Below are 10,163 nucleotides of genomic sequence, written 5' to 3'. Positions count from 1 at the left end.
ATAGAATAATGGAGTTTAACCTACAATTGCAATTAAAGTCACACAGGCTCGAGGATATGCTGTACTATTTTTTTTATCACATTTTTGACTAATAATTTTGCTAAAAAAAAGTACACACAGACAGTGACTGCTGAGAAATAAAAAAAACTCATTGTTTGATCCGGTACCAGCTGTCTGGTACTTTGCTGTCTGACTGGCAGAGCGGCTTTACAGCAGCAGCAGCAGCAGCAGCAGCAGCAGCAGCAGCAGCAGGGTGCGCCTGGCCTGCCCTCAGCCACAGTTGCCTAAATCTTTTCCCACCCGTATTCCTCACCTCCGAGCCACGCCCCCCGGGCGCCGTGTGATTGGCTGTGGTTCAGACTCCCGGTTCCACTGATTGAGAGCTCGTGAATACCTGAGTGCAGAGTCCTATAGAGTCCCGCCTTAGCGGCACTACTAGCCAATCCCAGCCGAGGACACCGAACCTGGAAAAGCCCAGCCAATCGTAACAGAGTGGGCGGGGCGTGTCCGAATACGGGTGAGAAAAAAAGAGAGCGAGACCCGAACGGAACGCCCCTCCTCGCTGTACCCGGGCGCGGGTGACGTCACGGGCTGTGGGAGAGGAGAGCGGCGGTGAGGAGGGAGCTCGGCTGGGCAGGACTGGAGCTGCCTGGGCCCGCAGACCAAAACCTGAGGAAAACTGACAGAAAACGGATTAATATTCCAGTGCCCGAGTCCCCCGACCAGCAGCTAGTTTAACCAGCGGACCAGCCCGAGTCTGAGCGCCGCTCTCGCCCCTGAAGCCGAGCAGGAGTCAGGAGTTTCTCCAAGGTAAGAAACAGAAACAGGAGGAGGAGGTGTAGGAATATCAAACTGTGGACAGGCTCGCTGAAGAAGTTACTCACCCGCTCGTGCTCTCTGTCCACAGCGCGAGCGGCGGAGCGCGTGTTGTAAAGTGAATGAAAGTGCGAACTATTTACAAAACAAAGCGCCTGAGAACGTCTTCTGACCACAGACCACACTTTTAGACTGGTCTCAGCTCAGTGTGGTGGTCCCCTCTCTCGCTCTCTCTCTCTCTCTCTCTCTCTCTCTCTCTCGCTCTCTCTCTCTCTCTCTCTCTCTCTCTCTCTCTCTCTCTCTGTCTCTGTTCGCTGTTGTGTGTGTGTTTGTTTCTCAGTGAATTAGTGTTAGATATATATTCTATATTAACTGAAATAATACAGCTGGTTAAAGGGAGTAATTGTGTTTGATACGCTGAGGTTTTGTTGGTAGACACGCTCTCGAACCCTGGAGATGACAGCAGCGCTGTTTCAGTCTATTGTGTGAACAGTAGTAGCTGTGAATCTCTCTCGTGTCTCAGGAGGCTGTTGTCACACACTGCTCGCGCCAGCAGCAGCAGCAGCAGCAGCAGGTAACCTGTTTCAGTCTCAGGACCGAACTGGACAGCGCTTTCCAGCTTTCCTGGATATTCCAGTACTGATGAAGGAACAGCACTTTTCTCTGTCTTTAGAGGAACAATGGAGTGTTACACAAGGCAGCAGCAGCAGGGGAGCGTGTAGGCTACTAAACACCAGTCTGTATATTAGTCAGCTTTCCTCTTTCCTCAGAAAGGAGATGAAACTTCAGGCAGATGTTGTGTCAGTGAATGAAATACAAGTATGAAACCAATCTGTTTCTCAGGTTAAGTGTTAGAGGGGAAACTCCAGCGTTTTTTATTAGTCTTTTATTTTTTCTGTCTCTAACAGTGGTTGAGATTTAGTTAAAGGAGACTTCTAGCTTACAATGCTAGCGATAGGGGGAAAAGTGGTGACCATGCAAAAAAATCATCAATCTATTTTTACACGATTTTTACACTATTAACAAGCTCAAAGTAGCCAGCCCTTTAGCGAGGTGGAAGGTGGCATCAGTAAAGCTGCTAAATGCAGGATATTTCTGAAAAGAATCTCAACACAAGCTTTAATAAAAGAGAAATAAATTCCACAAGCCACAACAAACTCAAAGCACAAAGACTGATTGGGGCACTATCATAACATCTACCTGTTTTTTTTTAATTGGGTAGGATGAGTTCCCCTCTATCACTGCCAGTACCTATGCCAATGAATATGTTTACTATTACTATTATTCTGATTTTTCACTAGCCTGATTTTGTGGATCAGATACAGTCACTGCTGAACTGAGAACAGTCCACCAAACATTGTCCTGTGTGAATATCAAAACTACATTCTTATAATATAATATAAAATAAAATAACCACACAGCACAGTCACTCAGATTCGATACATCAGCTCACAGATGCCTTGTGCTGCGGACATCACCCTTTGAAATGATGAGGGGAAAGAGAGTGTCATCTAAATTTGCTGATGCTCCCAACAGGCTTACAGTGCTATAGAGTTATAGAGTTGCCCATGCAAAGGAATCACAATTTTTTACACCATAAACAAGCTCAGAGTAGCTCCACGCATTATTGGTAGAATTCCCTGAGGGCCCTGACATTTAATTCCATGAAAATGCATAAATATTATAGAGATATTTTCAGCAACAGCTGCAGTTCATGCATTTGCACTAATTTCCATTAATTTTGCGATCTATTCCCCTCTTTAGTTGATTTATCATGACTCCATTTCCAGATGACGGTGCTCAGAGAACTAGCTCAAGGTACTATGTGTATGCTTTCAAAGTTAATGGTGTACAAATAGTAATTTTGGACATGGGCAATGCTATACCCCTGTCGCTAGCAATAGTAAGCTGTTGGGAGCATCGCCTAAAAGTGAATTTCAGAATGCTGTGGGTGAAAGGAGGTGGGCTATTCATATAATTGACATGGCCTAATTAGTATTGGATAATTGAGATATCAGCTATTATGTTCATTTGTATGATTGTTCACATGTATACCAGTATATATTCTATTCTATTCTATTCTCATTATGTCAGTGGCGTTTGATGGTGTTAAAATTATAATATTGGTTACTACCATAATGTTTGGGCTGATATGTCTTCCACAAAAAATCCTTATCAACAGGCCTGGTATAAAATTTATTACATTTGTCTAATTTTAAACCATATTTCCATATTATTTTTTTGTAATGCTAAGTAAGGTTGGTATACAGGTGCTGGTCAACGAATTAGAATAATATGAAATAGTGCAAGCATGAAATTCTTTGAATGCATTTTTTGTGCAGAAAGCAAATCAGGTGTTCACCGCACCTGTCCTACTCGTTAGACTAATCACAGAACTCGTTACCTGGAAAAAAATTTGCTCAGCTGAGCTTTCCAAAAGGCCCATTTAGGCCATTTAACTGTGACACTGTTGTTTTATTGAATTAGAATAATGGAGAAACCGTTTCATTGAATTAGAATAAATGCTCGAATTTTTGTTTTCTGTGAAGAGTGTTCACTGTGCAGTATAAAGTCAGGGTTGAGTAGAATTTCTAAGTTGTAAAATCAATCATGGGTAAGCAGCGCGATCTCTCAACCGGAATAGTGGCTCAAATTCAAGCCCTTCGCCAACAAGGCTTGACCCAAACTAAAATTGCTGAGCAGCTCGGCATCAGCCAGTCTTCCGTCTGCAAAGCTCTCAAGAAAAACTGCAGCAAGCGCACCAACTGTTCCGGCGTCCGAAAAACTTCTGCTCGCGACAACAAGCAGCTGAGAAAGATCGCAGTCAGCAACCGGTTCAAGTCCACTTCCGAGCTCACCGACTTGTGGAACAAGCAGACCGGCGCTGACGTCTCCAGATCAACCACTTACCGTCGTCTGCGCGAACTCTGCTTCAAATCTCGCTTTCCAGCAGTAAAACCGATGCTGAACAAGAAACAAATGGAGAAACGGCTGAAGTGGGCCAAAGAACACGGCGAGTGGACTGCTGAAGACTGGCAGAAAGTGGTCTTCAGTGACGAATCACGCTTCTGCATCTCCTTCGGTGACCAAGGTCCTCGTGTCTGGCGTCGTGGTGGCGAAACCTACAACCACGAGTGCGTGAAAAGATCTGTCAAGTTTCCCCAGAGCGTTATGGTCTGGGGATGCATGTCCGCTCGAGGTGTAGGGAAACTCTGCTTCCTCAAGAAGACTGTCAATGCTGCCGTATATCAAGATGTTCTGGAAACGTTCCTGATTCCGACTGTTGAGGAACAGTTCAGCGAAGAAGACTTCATATTTCAACAGGATCTTGCACCGGCTCATGCGGCAAAGTCGACCAAAGATTGGTTCACTAAAAACAGCTTGAAGTTTTGGCATGGCCGGCCAACTCGCCTGACCTCAATGTCATTGAAAACCTTTGGGCCATCGTCAAGCGGAAAATTCGCGACAGAAAGCCTACTACGCTGGACCAACTGAAGCAGAACATCGCCACTGCCTGGGAAGCTGTGAGTGCGGAAACTTGCGACAAGCTGGTCAAATCGATGCCGCGGAGACTTCAGGCAGTCATACAAGCCAAGGGGGCAGCCACAAAATACTGAGAAAGTGATGATTGTAATTATAATAAAAATTATTCTAATTCAATGAAACGGTTTCTCCATTATTCTAATTCAATAAACAACAGTGTCACAGTTAAATGGCCTAAATGGGCCTTTTGGAAAGCTCAGCTGAGCAAATTTTTTTCCAGGTAACGAGTTCTGCGATTAGTCTAACGAGTAGGACAGGTGCGGTGAACACCTGATTTGCTTTCTGCACAAAAAATGCATTCAAAGAATTTCATGATTGCACTATTTCAAATTATTCTAATTCGTTGACCAGCACCTGTACTCCCAGTTTTTACATTTTTTTTATTTTATTGTTAAAATATTGGAATTTGTCCAATTTCTGATTTATCTTAAACAGAATATTTTTTTATCCAAACCACTCTGACTGAATATGTTCACATCTTAATGATAAATAATGCATACAGTACATTTTAAAGACTCCCCTTAACAGTGAGAAACATGTCCATGTGTAATGTGAATTTAGATTGGATTTCTCTTGTGCCCAGAGGCAAAGTGATGTTGAAGTTGTATCATCTGAAATCATGTCAGATTAACTCATTAATGCACTTTTTAAATCTATCAGTATCAATGGTAAATGTTTAGGAGTTTAGGAGTTTGATGTTAAGAGAAATAATACATTTATTCTGAAGTTGTTTATTGATGTATAAATAGTAAGTATGTCATGAAAATACACAGATATTACATCCTCATTTTACACCCTTTATGACTGCAGGTGATCACATAGAAACCACATACCATATATATTTTTTTGTTCACAGTTAGTGCAGCTGTCCTCTAGGTACAGTGAGAGAGTTAGTTAGCAGGACTAGTTAGTTGCCTGATTTCACTAGCTGTGCCTGTGCAGGGGGGGCTTTCCTTGGCTGTACTTCCCCAAAGATTGCATCATGGGGGCACTTTCCTCAGGGTAGCTTTTAGCCTCGCATCCACTGAGGTTTTCCCTGAGTTTGGCTAACTGGCTCACTCTTTTAGCTCCCTTTCTGTGGACACTGGCAAAGGTCCAGGCAGAGTGATAAGGCTTGTGTAGCAGCTGGTATCACTGAAACAGAATAATGGCAAGAATTGTGTCAGAATACTCAATACAAGTATCAACACTACTGTATTCTCCACTGTATATAGGATTAGTAACGCCTTTGCTGAAAATATGAAGAGCCTGTAAATGCAGTTTAATATTCTAGGGGACCTTTAGGACTTACTTATGTACTTGAAAAATGTATTCAATTTGACAATTTAGTGGTTTAACAGATTTTTTGAAACTGGTATATATGTCTGATTCCCAAGAGAGTATAAAATGATAGTGTGTCCTTTATGATTATAACATCAGAGTTTTTTTGTTGTATTTTTTAAACTCTTGGCTAAATGTTTGCTTGCCTTAGATTGGGAACCTCGGGCCACGTCAATGGAACACGTGGTCACTGCCAAATGCCCTTTATCTGTTTATATGAATCATTTTGTTGCGTGAATGTCAACATGTGTTAGGCGGCTGTCTTTTGTTCTTTTCTTTACTTCTCTTTCCACTTCCTCCCTCTCCCTGATATACTCTCAGAGCTCCTTGCATTATGGTAATTGAATTTTACACCAGCCAGGATTTCACCCGCTCAGCTTCCGTGCTGTAAGTGAATCCAATAGCCGACCACTTTGAAGACAATAATCCTGTTTTTCATAGTTTTCTCAGGAAACGTCTTTGGAGAATTAGTAGAACTAACCTGCTTATTCAGAGTGCATGTGGGTGTCCAGGCAAAATGTATCTCTCTGTGTTGGTATGGCTGTAATTTCTTGCGAATATGGAGTCTAAAGTCAAGTGCTGTAGTTCGCAATATATCAGATAGAGATTTCTGAAGAGGTTCTTGATGCTTTTATTAAAAGGCAAACATAGAAAAGTCTTGACTCTGAGAACTGTAGGGAACGACTGCAGAGGAGAACTGTAAAACTGGAGAGAAAACAAAAACACTGAAACTCGCATTGGTGCAAATGTTTTGCACTAAAGCTCTACTGAGAGCCAGCAGGTCAGGGCCGTATCCAGGACATAATCAGACGTTTCCTGGCTGAGTGCAGTGTTTTATTATTTCATGTAACTGTTTGCTGCACTCCAGTCAGACTTAACATGGCCTCGTTTTCATGGTCTCAGGTGAGCAGGTGTGGGTTTCCTGTGTAGTCATTGTTGAACCACACCCGCAACTGACATTTATCAGATTTACGTTTTCTCAGATTTGAGGGTGGTTACTGTTAGTGTAGAATGTGAGTTATGTTATTAAAACTCCTGACCTTTTCACTTACATTTGTGTCATGAAACCAGCATAGCCAGCATACTTAATGAATCTCTGAATGGTACATTGCACAATCCTGTCCAAAGAACTCATCACTCATGACTTATCACTCAGGATGCAGTCAGGCAAGGATTTGATGGTTTTATGTTCAGTCATTTTATCCTGTGTATTAGAACTTACTACAGGTATTATGGGTACAGTTGGTGCTCTCTGAACATGTAGTACTGCGTAGCTTTTTTCAATATTATATATATGGAATAAAACCTTACATTGCACCTCTTGCATTTTTAGCTGAGTTTAATATAGGAATGAACCAAAATTAATTTTATTTGTCTGAAACTTAACCAAATTAAACACTATTCATGACCTGCTGTGGAACATTAATACATTTAGTTAACCCAATGTTTTGTATGACATTCATTGTTTATTACTTTTTCTAAGTAGATTTTAAGGTCCTTAAGTCATTTGAAGTGACTCCTCATGTGGTGCGACGCAAAATAGCAGCATTTTAGCAGTGAACAAGTATCTAAGTTCTGTGGCTAAAATAGTGATCGCTGATACAGTGTGTTTAACCTAATGGTATGTTTTAAAACTTTTCTATCAGGTTTGCGTGATTTACACGCTAAATTAAATTACTAATTACATTTAAGAAAGCAACTGTGACATGCTAGAATAAAAATGAGATCAATATTTACAAAAACTCTAAATAAAGCAATGCAATCATTTAGTAAAAAAGGGAAAAAATTAAAAAGGAAATAAGTTTATTTTAAGAAAAATCATGGTTGCACCAAATGTCATTTTTTTAGGCCACAGACAATTGTTTTCAATAAAAAACTCCAATCTATAATTTTAATATGAATTTATGCTCACTTAACATTCTTAGTGTTTGAACAAATTCTATGTTTAAATTGGCCTGTTGAAAATCCTCATACAACAATGACTTGTATATCACAAAAAAACTTAAAATCCATAACATTTAAATCAGCATTTAATGACAGACCAACAGAAGCAGTTCATATTAGCTTTGAATGGACAGTAAAAACTTGTGTGCATTAAAAAAAGAAAGGTTGTTGTTCAAATGTGGGCTCTACATTAATTATGAATTGTTTGGGCCAAAAGACAGTCAGCACAAAATATAAAAACATTGATTTTCATCTCCATTTTCTCCCTGAGTTAACTCCATTTGTTGCCTGTAGGGAACTGTGTGGTACACTGTGCTGTGTTGAGAGTTTAAAGAGGTTTAAAAGGGTTTAACCCTGCCGTGTTCATTTATCTCATGGAGCATGTGATTTTAACCAAGACTGTCAATATTCCAACAACGACCTGCATGTAAATGTGGTCAGAGTTTTGAATCTGATTGTCAGGTTCACCTCAGGTTGACCTAAAAAGCCTCAGAGGCTCAGCTAGGAAATGGTCTTAAATCCTCCACATCTCAGACCCCTGAAACTGATCTTATTTGTAGCCCTGCTGTTATTTTGGGTTGAGCTTCAGAATTCTTGTCCACTGCAGCCTTTCAGTACCAGCCACCAAGTTCCAAACAAAGAGCTGTTCAGTATTCTGATGCCTTGTATGTGTGTGTGTGTGTTTCCAGAGGGGTTTGCTTCACAGCCAGTCTCTTGAACTGTGTCTGCTTTGTTTGGGCTAATTTTGACACTACCCATGATATTCAGAGTTTAATATAATTCTGAGGACAGTATCTTCATCCTTTAATTATTTTGAGCCAGCATATGTGAACTCAGGCCACGTATCTTATCTGCTTGTACTAGACATCAGTGTGAATCAGTGAATGTGAGTATCAGGTTGATACAGTAGGGTGTTAAAGTTTGGGGACCAAAATGCCATCAAGTTAAAGATTAAATGTGCAGTGTTTTTTTTAGAATAACAAAAAAGAAAAAAGGTAAAGCAAACATTTGGGTACCTGCCTTGCATTGTCAGTACTTGTCGGTATTTAAAGAGAACTCTGGAGTGAAATAGACTTTGGGTGTATTAAAACGTGATTAAAAGTACTTACTTTTGTTGAATAGCCCACCTCCGGTCTCCTGCAGCTTTCTGAGATGCAGTATTTTGTGCACTTGGCCCAAACAGCTTTTAGAATCAGTGAGATGGGAAATATTTTGCTGCCGCAAAAAAAATGTTATCCAGTTTCAAAGTAGCTCCACACCTTATTTGTAGAATCTGAAGAGTCCTGACATTTAAAAAGAAGCATTTAGAACAGGAGTGTCCAAACTTTTTTGTTGGGGGCCAGAAGGAGAAATATATTTGTAGTCACGGGCCACACTCTGTAATAAAACAAATAATGAAATATACCACTTTAAATAATACATTTTCCTGATTATTTCATTTACACACCATTTTACTTTACTTACTATCTTTGTTTTTGACAGTATTGTGTAAACTAAGATTTTTCAAATTGATGTTTAATTTCATGATGTCTCTTAATATTAAACTCCTTAATTACAGCAACTTTTAGACTCTTTGCCCTTTTTCTGCACTAAAACTGCGCACCCTCTCCGCTTTTAGACTCTTTGGCCTGTTTTTCTGTGCTAGAAATGCGCACACTCTCCGCTTTTAGACTCTTTGCCCCGTTTTTCTGTGCAAGAAATGCGCACTCTCTCCGGTTTTAGACTCTTTTGCCCCGTTTTTCTGCGCTAGAAATGCGCACTCTCTCCGCTTTTAGACTCTTTGGCCCGTTTTTCTGCGCTAGAAATGCGCATTCTCTCCGCTTTTAGACTCTTTGGCCCGTTTTTTCTGCGTTTCTCCGTTTTTTAAAAGCCACATCCCATAGCATAGGTAAATCTCCGGGCGGCGCCATCTTTAATTTAAGTCACAATAATTCAACCGTTGAGCATGAATGAATGGGTAGGATAGTTGAGCAGTGCTAAATTGGTTACTGTCGCTATAAGAATGCAAAGAACCAACAGATTACATAAACTTTGCTCAAAATGTTTTACTATTCCTGCTCAACGGTTGACTTATTGTGACTTAAATTAAAGATGGCAGGCCCGGAGATTTACCTATGATATGGGATGAAAACAGTGGCTTTTAATAAACTTCTGGTGCAGTTTTAAAGTTTTAAATGACTTGTTTTAAATGTCAGGGCTCTCCTGATTCTACCAGTAAAGTGGAGCTACTTTAAGCCTGGATAACGGTGGAAAAAGCAAACTATGCCCCGTCTCACTCATTCTAAAAGCATATTTGGGCAAAGTGCACAAAATACTGGATCTCAGAAAGCGGAGGTGTTATATTCTACAAAGGTAAGTACTTTTAATCATGTTTTAATACACCCAAAATCCATTAAAGGAGTTTGCTTTAATAAGCAAGTATCACAAATTATAATCACTTTGTTTATCCAGCTTGGCTTTTCACCCATTTTACTCTCACACAGTTTTCTATTTCCGGTACAATATTAAACCTTCTTGCATATTCTGCTCTTCTGGAATCT

The 10,163-nt window shown here is 40.5% G+C and overlaps 1 protein-coding gene across 2 annotated transcripts in view; it reads left to right on the top strand.

Annotated features, from left to right (window-relative positions):
• The first annotated feature begins 572 nt into the window (after window positions 1-572).
• The window catches only part of nck2a (NCK adaptor protein 2a), a 103,469-nt gene continuing 93,878 nt past the window's right edge, over window positions 573-10,163 (top strand). The window contains exon 1 of one of the 2 annotated variants that reach the window (XM_049484856.1): window positions 573-810. The gene's annotated coding sequence lies outside the window, so the exon portion shown is untranslated. The remainder of the gene's footprint in view (window positions 811-10,163) is intronic. The other variant, XM_049484855.1, reaches the window with a different exon arrangement.

The sequence above is a fragment of the Astyanax mexicanus genome, chromosome 11, assembly GCF_023375975.1.
Source record: "Astyanax mexicanus isolate ESR-SI-001 chromosome 11, AstMex3_surface, whole genome shotgun sequence".
NCBI lineage: Eukaryota > Metazoa > Chordata > Actinopteri > Characiformes > Acestrorhamphidae > Astyanax > Astyanax mexicanus.
The sequence above is the reverse complement of the archived record's forward strand: the minus strand, read 5'-3'. Positions and strand labels throughout refer to the sequence as shown.